Raw genomic sequence first — 10,661 nt, forward strand, 5'->3', positions numbered from 1 at the left:
ATCGGAAGTTGCTGCGCTCTAAAAAAGAGTGTCGCTCGGTGCTCGCGCCACTAAAAATTGTCAGATTCCATCTCACCATGACTGCCAACGGTAATGCGCTTAGCATTGAATAACACAAGGTTTTGTCACCGTCAAAACGAGTTATGTATGATGTGGAAGGGTAGAGAGATTTCGCTGAGATATGTATGGTTATGTATGTCCGGTGAGCTATGTATGAGGCGAGTCCGGGAGCACATCGCGCTCGCGGACTGCGACAGAGGGTGCGTGTTTCGTCGTGCATTTTGGCAGCGGCGACGGCTCGAGCAACACGTTGATAACGCCATCCTTCTGCACATTGCAGGTTGGTGATCGTCACTTATACGCGCTTTTGCTGCCGTTGCTGTCAACTTGCCACAGTGTTCAGTGTTTGAGCTGTGAGCCAACAATCTGACTGCGGATTTCATTTTCATGCTGATGTTCTTACATGATGGAAGAAGCGTTCAATTCTAAAAAAAAGCAAAAGTCCTGGAAATTTGAAATGAGCAAACCAAGTGGCACTAAGGATAACAGTTCCGTGGCATCTGGAAAGCTGAGCTAAATCACTCGTTTTAGAAATGAACCAGAAAATGTTATCCCTTCTCCCTTTGACCGAGAAAGTAGATGGCATTGAACAATCGATTCTGATGCTGCCGCACCAGGAGTACGATGCACTGCAAGGAAGGTTGCAAGCAAAGGAAGTAACAATAAAGCATCAAGGTTCGGACTAATAAGATTCAGAGAGACGTGCCAATTTTTAGTGGGCCGAGCACGGAGCGACACTCTTGTTTATAGCGCAGCAACTTCGATTAGGGACCGACTTCCGGTTTGTCACAGAGGTGGCACGAAATTAAAAATAAATCATAAAGAATGATAACCGGTAGATATCGATGGTTCTACTTATGGTTGATGATAGATATGAGATCAGAGCAAAGTTGCACTTGGATCTCGACGACCTCGAGTGGTGGAGTAGGCGGTTAAGCATTAAAATAGATGCTATTGCAGAATCTCAGGTCGAAGACCTGCTTGCTAAGGTCAGTGAACTTGCGAACAAGCGGAGCATGCAGCAACTCGCAAATGAGGACGTTCTGGCTGTCCACAGGCTGCCCACAAAACCCGGGAAAACAAAAGATGTGATCGTAAGATTTGCACGCCCGGACCTTCGAGATGCATGGTTGGAAAAAAGGAAGGCTCTCAGAGGATCCAAAGAAAGCACGTACATGTGCAGTTCATCGTACAACATATGACAAAACGTTCCAAAATGCTCCTACTTACTACTAAGGACTGGGCAAAATCCCATGAATACGAGTTTGCCTGGGACTCAAATGGGAAACTCCTGGTACGCAAAAGACACGGGGCTGTAGTCATTAGAAGTGAAAACGATCTCTCAGCCCTGGTTATTTGAGCCTGTGCTGTTTGTTCAATCTGAATTCCAGGTACAATGGCGCACTTGGGATATACATCGTGGGAAGAACTAAGGAATATCGAAATAGAAACGATTTCTTGCGTTGTTTTAATTTAAACGTCCAGTCTATACGAAACAAAACAGCTGAATTGAAATGCCTATTTTACAGGTCACAGAACTGCTTTAATGTGGTTATGTTCACTGAGACGTAGCAGTCTCATGAAATGAACGTGTTTGATCGTCCCAACAGAAAACATTTTATGTTTATAGAACCAAGCGCGGAGTTGGGGGCGTATCTCTTCTTGTAGAAAACTTTTTGAAAGCTCGTCTACTGGCTGAATTTGCTGCTGTTACTGACAGTTATGAAATTGTGTGCGTACAGGCAAGGAATGTCAACATTCCAGCATGTTACCGTCCTCCAGATGGCAATGTGTCCAACTTTTTTGCGTTCTTAGACGACATGCTAACATTTGTAAATGAAAATCATTACCATGTAATTATTGGTGGCGATTTTAATATTGATATGGCCTGTAATATCTCCAAAAAAGCTGAATTTGAATATGTCCTTGGCTGCAGTGCCTGTTCAAACCTTATAAATACAGCTACACGGGTGACACCTACTTGAGAAATTTCCATAGATTTGTTCGTTGCTAATTATGACATAGGTTCTACCACTACAGCCGTTTTTACCTGTTCCATTAGTGACCATGTGGCAATATGCTGTAATGTTGACACTAAACACAATACTGCTGCCTAGGAGCCATGGGATAACTTACCAGCTTATTTCACATAATTCACTAGACACTCTTCATAGGGAGTTAAATACTGTAAGCTGGGACTACATTCGGAATATTACTAACGCACATGCTACGTATGAAGAGTTCATGGATTACTACTTATTTATCTATAAGAAACATATCATTCATAAGGAACGTGTGAAAAATAAAGATTATAAAAAAGCTTGAATGACACGTGAACTCCACAAAAAATTCCTTAAAAGAATCGACTTTTCCAAAAATTCATTAATTGTTGCTTTTAAACGTTTCCGTAATGTCCTGAACAAAGAAGTGAAAAAGTGCAGGGATTACTATTATTTTCTTTACTTTTCTATGTGTTCAGGTCGTGCGAGTGAATTGTAGAATAACATGAACGCTCTTATCGGACGTGTGCAGGAGAAGGATTCCGTAGTAGAGATTATACGTGTGGAGAAACGCTGAGAGGTGACGCAATGGTTAATGCCATTAACGATTTTTCACAGAAATGTAATTACAGGCCCTTCAGAAAAAAGCAACATTTCAGGTCCAGCTCATGTCAATACATTTTTCTTAGAGCCAACAGACAATGAACAAGTTCGCTCTGTGTTTGCAAACTTCAAGAACTCCTACAACTGCGATGACGATGATGTGCAGATAAGACCGGTGAAATACGTCCCTGATATTATAATTCCCGCACTGACGTACACATTGAGCGTTTGTCTATCAAGGGCCGTTTATCCGCCAAACATGCAAGTGGCTCGAGTGATTCCGCTGTAATTAAAAAAAAAAGCCCATAGCCGAGATGTCTCGCACTACCGTCCGATAGCATTACTGCCCGTATTTTCCAAAGGCTTGGAAAAAATTCCATTCAAACAACTTTCACGTTTTTGCGATAAATGCGGTAATCACAAAATCGTAGTATGGCTTCCAAAAAACATCGGTCTACAGAACCAGCACTTCTGGATCAAAAAGAATATATTTTGCAAAACTTTGAGGATAAGAGCATTATTGGGCATTTCCGTTGACTTCACTCAAGGCTTCGACAACATTATTCACTGTAATCTTTTTGATAAATTACAATATTACGGTATTTGAAGACACGCCCTTAACATGTTAATTACTTATCGCTCTCAAAAAAAAAAACAATTTGTCCAAGTAAGTCACCTAATATTTTGTCAGAAAGCAATAGTCTCAGGCGTACCCCGAGGGAGCATTCTTGGTCCCTTACTTTTTAATTTCTACATTATTGACATAATCTCTATATCATCGGGTCTTAAGTTCATCATATATGCGGATAACACAAGCTTATTTGCGTCATCTTGCTCCAGCGCTGAAGCATTCGTTATAGCAAACATAGCTTTAAAAAGAAGCTTGGACAAATAATAATCAACTTCATAGTAATACAAAAAAGCAGTAATTTTTCATCCTAAGGGTAAGCTGCGTTTTATCGGTCCCCAACTTTTGTTCAGATCAACAGAGATCGAGGTGGTCGAAAGTATGGAGGTATTAGATGTATGCTTCTCGAAGACGTTGTAGTGGGATGGCCACTTAAATCATATCTTGAAAAAATTATGTTCCATAACAGGCATACTTAAACAAAATCGTTATGTCTTTCCGATGTCTAAAAAACTAATTATTTACTGTGCCTTATTTTCATCCTACATAAATTATTATCATTTTGTTTTGGGCACAAAGACTGACAAGAACTTTACTATAGTCTTTTAAGAATGCAAAAATAAAGATTTTACGAATCATTAGTGACCTGAAAACGTTTCATTTAACTGAACAAATCTTCAAAAACCTTAAAGTCATTCCAGCAACTAATATGTACAAATATACACTCCTGTGCGAATATAAACCCAGCATTAGGGAAAATCGTACGCTGTTTCTACACATATCTAGCCTAGAGTCATTAGTCAACGCGGCCTATACGACAAGAAAAACTGACCACTGGAAAGTTTTAAAAATGTCGCACCAATTACGGATTCCAGATGCTGAGGAATAACCTGCCTCGACTGCTAAATGCACCCATCAAAGGAGAAATAGATGTTCTAGATAAACTTCGCAGACTGAAGGCGTTGTTTTATTAACTCACATGCGCATGTTCCTAGTACACAGCACATACGTACAATGTTTCATCAGAAAAGGCTGTGTATTAAATGTGTTTCTTCAGTTCTATTGTTAACTTTTCACCGTGCCATTCGTAAAAATGTCATGTTATTATTGTTTTCTTTTTACCGTTTTGGCCTGTGTTGGTCGTTGCCGTCAATGCCAAGGGGACGAATATTTTTGTCAAGCTGTAATGGAACGGCTTTTATTCTTGGCACCTTTCCCAATGTATTGCAAAATAGCAACTTGCTGGGCTAGTTGGTTCATTGCACTTGTGTTACAGCGCGAAAAATAACAAGGAAGGGACGACGATAGCGACAGAGTGAAAAGAGCGCTGACTTCCAACTTGTGTACGCCATGTTGTGAAGAACAAATAAATGGAATGAATTAATAATGAATTATTGAATGAGTACTGCATTCCACTGTCGCGCTTCCTTAGAAACACAGGGTACCATCTAGCGCCGCTGCAGCGAAGCCTGCATGTTGCCTCCGAAAGGCCACGGGTTTATCCAGAATTTCGTTTTTTTTTGGGGGGGGGGGGGTTGTTACCAGAACATGGGGAGTGTGGTTACGAAGTTACTGCTTATATTTTTTCTGAGCGAAAGACGGGGGGGGGGGGGGTGGTAAGAGGTTCAAGGGGCTAGCGCTCTGTTTACCACGTTGTTATATGTAATTAAGGATTAACGTTTTTTTAAAGAAATGGTGACGGAAAAGCTGCTAGTTAGCAGAAGCACACTAATTAACCCTTTATGGAAGTATATTGTTACGAGGCATTGTGTATAGGCCTGCCATTAAAGGAGCGCTGTGCTAGGCGAAGAGGAGGAAGACGGGACAAGGCTCGTGAGATGCTGTCAGCCATTCTCTGGTAGCAGCAGCCTGTATATATTGTCTCTCCAGTGTACTGGTGAATCCCCGTGACAATATGGTGGAGGTGCGGGGTACCAGAACAAGCGCTGTACAACGGAGCTCCGCAGTGGTCGTCGAGTCGGGGTCATCATTATGACAGGCGAGACCACGCCGCCTGTGCCGGCCAGTGCGACACCTGCACCAGCGCCGATCACAATGTCAACGATCGTCGTTACGCATCCGAAAGACCCGGGAACGTTCTGTGGTATGGATGAAGTTGACGTCGAAGATTGGATTGCCAATTATGAACGCATCAGTGAGGTGAATCGTTTGGACCCGACGAGGATGCTGGCGAACGTGCTGTTTTACCTCAAAGGAACGGCAAAGGTGTGGTTCGATAACCATGAGGCAGAAATGGGAAGTTGGGAAACCTTCAAAACAAAACTTAGTGCCTTGTTTGGGAAGCCCATGGGTCGAAAGGCGGCCGCTATGCAAGAGCTGTCCATCCGTGCTCAGACGTCCACGGAACCATACATATCCTACATTCAGACGTCTTGGCTCTTTGCCGTAAAGTGGACATGGCCATGACGGAGTCGGATAAAGTTGGTCACGTACTAAAGGGAATCGCAGACGATGCGTTCAACCTATTACTGTGCCGAAATTGTGCGACTGTCGACGCAATTATTGAAGTATACAGGCGTTTTGAGCACGGCAAAAGTCGGCGTATTGCGAGGTCATTCGCTCGGCTACCGAACACCGCCCCGGCGTCATCATGCGAAGATGGAGAGGCCTCTCGTCTGCAGTCGTCGCCACCATCGGAAATTACACGAATCGTGCGTCGGGAAATCGAAACAATTGCTCCTGCTCTCCCCAACAGCGGCCACGGTGATTTCCACGTGCCGGCCGTTTCCCTGGTTCAATTCATTGTGCGGGAGGAACTCGGCGACTTGGGTTTCGCCGTCTGCACCGTTGCTCAGTCTCGGACAACTGACTTTCGCCTTAGGTCGCCGCCTCGCCCGAGATCACTGCCCCAGGAACAATGGTTTTATCCGCGCTCTCGTAATCCGGCTGAATGGCGGGCGGCAGATGATCGGCCGATTTGCTTCCACTGCCGCCGTATCGGTCAAGTCGCGCGCCATTGCAAAACCGTTGGGTGTCGCCGTTAACCCGGGATGACACTGCTAGCCGCACCGACAACTACCGCCGTTTTCAGCCCACTCAGCCAAACCAGCCATACAACACTGACAGCTACCGCCGCTTCCAGCCTTTTGAGCCGTACAACGTCGATGCCACCCCTACGCCGCACAACCGTTCCCCGTCGCCCCGAGGTGACCAGTCCCGTTCGCCGCCAGCGCATCGGCCGTCGTCTCCTTCGCCTCTACGACGACGTTCGACATCGCCGCTCAACCTTCAACAGGGAAAGTAAGGGATGCAGCTCTTAGAGGTGGCGCTGCATCTTCGACTTCCACCTCAAATCCTCTCCTCGTATTGGCAACGCGACGAAACTTGATCGACGTTGACGTTGACGGCTTAACTGTTCCCGCACTCGTCGATGCTGGGGCACAAATATCCGTGATGAGTAATCACCTTCGTCGCCGCCTCAAGAAAGCACTTACCCCGCCGCTACTGGTATTATTCGCGTCGCTGATGGAAGAAGTCCCACAGTCATCGGAATGCGCACAGCTCGCATCACCATCGCCGGTCACCATATAGCTGTTTTGTTTACTGTTCTCGAGCAGTGCCCCAATGACGTTATTCTCGGACTCGATTTCTTGTCGGCCCATGCAGCTCTCATTGACTGTGCAACCGGCGTCCTTCAACTTGAGCTTCCTCAGCTGGCAGATGTTCCGGATTTACCGTCACACCGCTTATGCTCTGTCGATTATGTTCGGTTGTCACCGCAAGCCGCCACGTGTGTTGCCTTGACGACGGCATCACCAGTTCCAGACGGCGACTACATAGTGTCTCCATTAGTTGAAGTATTGCTGACTAGAAATATTGCTATGCCGCACACCCTCGTGACAACAACGTCCGTCGACAACAACGTCCAGCTCCCGCTTCTCAACTTCAGCAACTCGACCCAAGCTCTCCGGCAAGGCATCTCAGTGGCCAACGTGTATGCGCCTGATGAATGCGACGTCGCGACACTAGACGCTGACACTTGTTCGTCCTTTCTCGCAAGCGGTCCGGCAAGTCCACTCCCCGACGACATTACCAGGATGATTGCCCCTGATCTTCTGACTTGTCAAGCCGCGGAACTACACCACCTCCTAGCGACCTATAGGGATATCTTCGACTTCGATGACCACCCTCTCGGTCAAACGTCTCTAGTAAGTAATCGAATACATACCGGAGATGCTATTCTTAGATTCTTAGATGCTATCGTGTGTCCTATTCCGAACGCCAGGTCATACAACGACAAGTCGACAAAATGCTCTCCAAAGACGTCATAGAGGCTTCCTCAAGTCCGTGGGCGTCACCTGTCGTCTTGGTCAAAAAGAAGGATGGCAGCTCGAGATTTTGCGTCGACTATCGGGCCTTAAACGAAATAACGCGCAAAGACGTATATCCGCTGCCACGGATCGATGACGGCCTGGACTGTCTTCACGGTGCGAAGTACTTCTCATCCATCGACCTGCGCTCGGGTTCCTGGCAGATTTCTGTTGATGACTTGGATCGAGAAAAAACTGCCTTTATCACACCGGATGGCCTTTATAAGTTCAAAGTTATGCCCTTTGGACTGTGCACCACCCCCGCAACATTTGTACGCATGATCGACTCTCTCCTTCGTGGCTACAAATGGTCTATCTGCCTCTGCTACCTAGACGACGTCATTGTGTTTTCCTCAACGTTTGAAAGTCACCTTACCCGTTTGGCGTACATTCTAGCTGTCTTTCGTCGAGCCGGACTCCAGCTAAACTCCAAAAAGTGTAGTTTCGGCCGACAACAAATCACTGTGCTTGGTCATCTTGTAAGTGCTACAGGTGTCCGCCCTGACCCTGCCACCCTGTCAAACACTCTTGTCAAACTCTTGTCAAACTATGCCAATTTTTGTACCTACCAAGTTAACGAAACGACCATGACAGCACCAATTAAGCGTTTACCGCGACCCCAAGGATTCTCCGCTCCCTGCAGGTCGCAGTGTAGCGCTGTCAAGAACTTCCCTGTGCCCTCGTCTACTAAAGCTGTTCGGAGTTTTGTTGGATTATGCTCGTACTTCCGCCGTTTTATACGCAATTTCGCCATCATAGCCCGACCCCTTACTGACCTTCTCAAGAAGGACGTGCCCTTCACATGATGTCCCGACCAAGCGACTGCATTCTCGGCGCTGACCAACTTGCTCACTTCACCGCCTATATTGGCTCACTTTGACCCATCCGCGCCTACTCAGGTTCGCACAGATGCTAGTGGGCATGGAATCGGCGCCGTCCTCGCTCAGCACCAGCATGATCACACACTTGTTATTGCATACGCCAGCCGCCTGCTCTTGGTTTGGGCTGACGCAAAATTTCGCCCATATTTGTACGGCCGCGCATTCTCGGTTCTTACCGACCACCACGCTCTTTGTTGGCTGTCCTCGCTCAAGGACTCAACTGGTCGCCTTGGTCGCTGGGCTCTGAGACTACAGGACCTTTGAGGTACTTTATAAACCGGGCAGGCTACATCATGATGCCGATTGTCTTTGGCGCCATCCGGTGGACCCTGCAAGCGTCGCTGACCACGAGCATGATTCTTGTGTACTAGCCATCTCTGATTTACGCGACATCAGCACCGAACAGCGTCAGGATGCAGCCCTAAATCTCACCATGCAGCGACTCTCTTCTGCACGTTCCGACCCTGCTGTACGCCAGTATGTCCTACGCGATGACTTCCTTTACCACCGCAACATGAAACCTGAAGGGCCAGAATTCTTGTTAATTATTCCCCGACATCTGCGCACCACCATTCTTCAACTCCTGCGTGATGCTCCAACTGCCGGCCACCTCGGCGTTTCACGCACCTACGACCACGTGCGACAGCGGTTCTTTTGGCCTGGCTTATATCGTTCGGTGTGCCGATACGTTGCTGCCTGCGAGCGCTGTCAACGCCGCAAACGTCCTGCTCTTCCTCAGGCTGGCCTGCTTCAACCTGTCGACATTCCACCGGAGCCCTTCTTCCGCATCGGCCTTGACTTGCTCGGACCTTTCCCTACGTCCGTATCCGGCAACAAATGGATTGCCGTCGCAACTGACTACGCTACCAGATATGCCATCAGGCGCGCCATGCCCAGTAGCTGCGCTACCGACGTTGCGGACTTTCTGCTCAATGACGTCCTTCTTCGACACGGGGCTCCGCGTCAGCTTCTTACGGGTCGTGGCCGCTGTTTCCTTGCAAAGGTCATTGACGAAATTCTGCATAGCTGCTCTACTGAACATCGCCTTACGACAGCCTACCATTCACAGACCAACGGTCTTAACGAGCGGCTCAACCGAACTCTCACGGATATGCTGTCCATGTACCTCTCTACTGATCACTGCGATTGGGACACCGCCCTACCCTACCTTACTTTTGCCTATAACTCGTCCCGACATGGCACTGCCGGTTATTCGCCGTTCTTTCTCCTGTACGGCCGCAACCCTGCGTTGCCCTTCGAGACGCTCCTTCCTGCTGATCCATCCGTACCAACCGCACATGCTCAGGACGTCCTCTCTCGTGCCAGATTGGCTCGCCAGGTTGCTCACACTAGGCTATGTGCGTCACAGGCCTCCCAAAAAGAGCGCTATGATAGCCGGCACCGCGAAGTATAGTACCCTCCTGAATCTCTGGTCCTATTCTGGACGCCGTCTCGACGCCAAGGCCTGTGCGAGAAGCTCCTCCCTCGCTACACAGGACCCTACAAAGTCCTCCGCAAGCTCAACGACGTTGACTACCTCATCGCTCCGCTCCAACATCGCCTGTCTTCTTCTTTTACGTCTGCTGCTGACGTTGTCCATGTGTCGCGGCTAAAACCCTACTACACCAGCATTGCTGACTACCTTTAGAAGGCGCCGTGATGGCGCTCAGTCCACCGGGGGTGATGTTACGAGGCATTGTGTCCCGCCATTAAAGGACCGCTGTGATAGGCGAAGAGGAAGAAGACGGGACAAGCCTCGTGAGATGCTGTCAGCCATTATCTGGTAGCAGCAGCCTGTATACATTGTCTCTCCAGTGCACTTGTGAATCCCCGTGACAATATTAAACCACATCTTACAAGGGAGTTCGTCCTTGTCGAGCTGATGTTGTTGCGCAAACAATAATACAACGAAGGTGGAGACAGGCAGACACGAAAGAGCGCTGTATAGAGGGCCGAAATGTGTGCCTAGTTTTTCGGGATTATAAATTCAGTACAATATTTAAACAGCCATAGCATCCTGTCACCACGTTTGAAAATTGCAAGAACGTAATATTTCATTGCATGAAGTTTATTCTTTTTTTCTATGCAGAACAACGTGAAGAAAGTTATTAATCTACAAGTCTTATTGAAAGAACAAAGTGCAGATGTTTTAAAAACT

This window comes from Dermacentor silvarum, chromosome 2 (genome assembly GCF_013339745.2).
Source record: "Dermacentor silvarum isolate Dsil-2018 chromosome 2, BIME_Dsil_1.4, whole genome shotgun sequence".
NCBI classification, from domain to species: Eukaryota; Metazoa; Arthropoda; class Arachnida; order Ixodida; family Ixodidae; genus Dermacentor; species Dermacentor silvarum.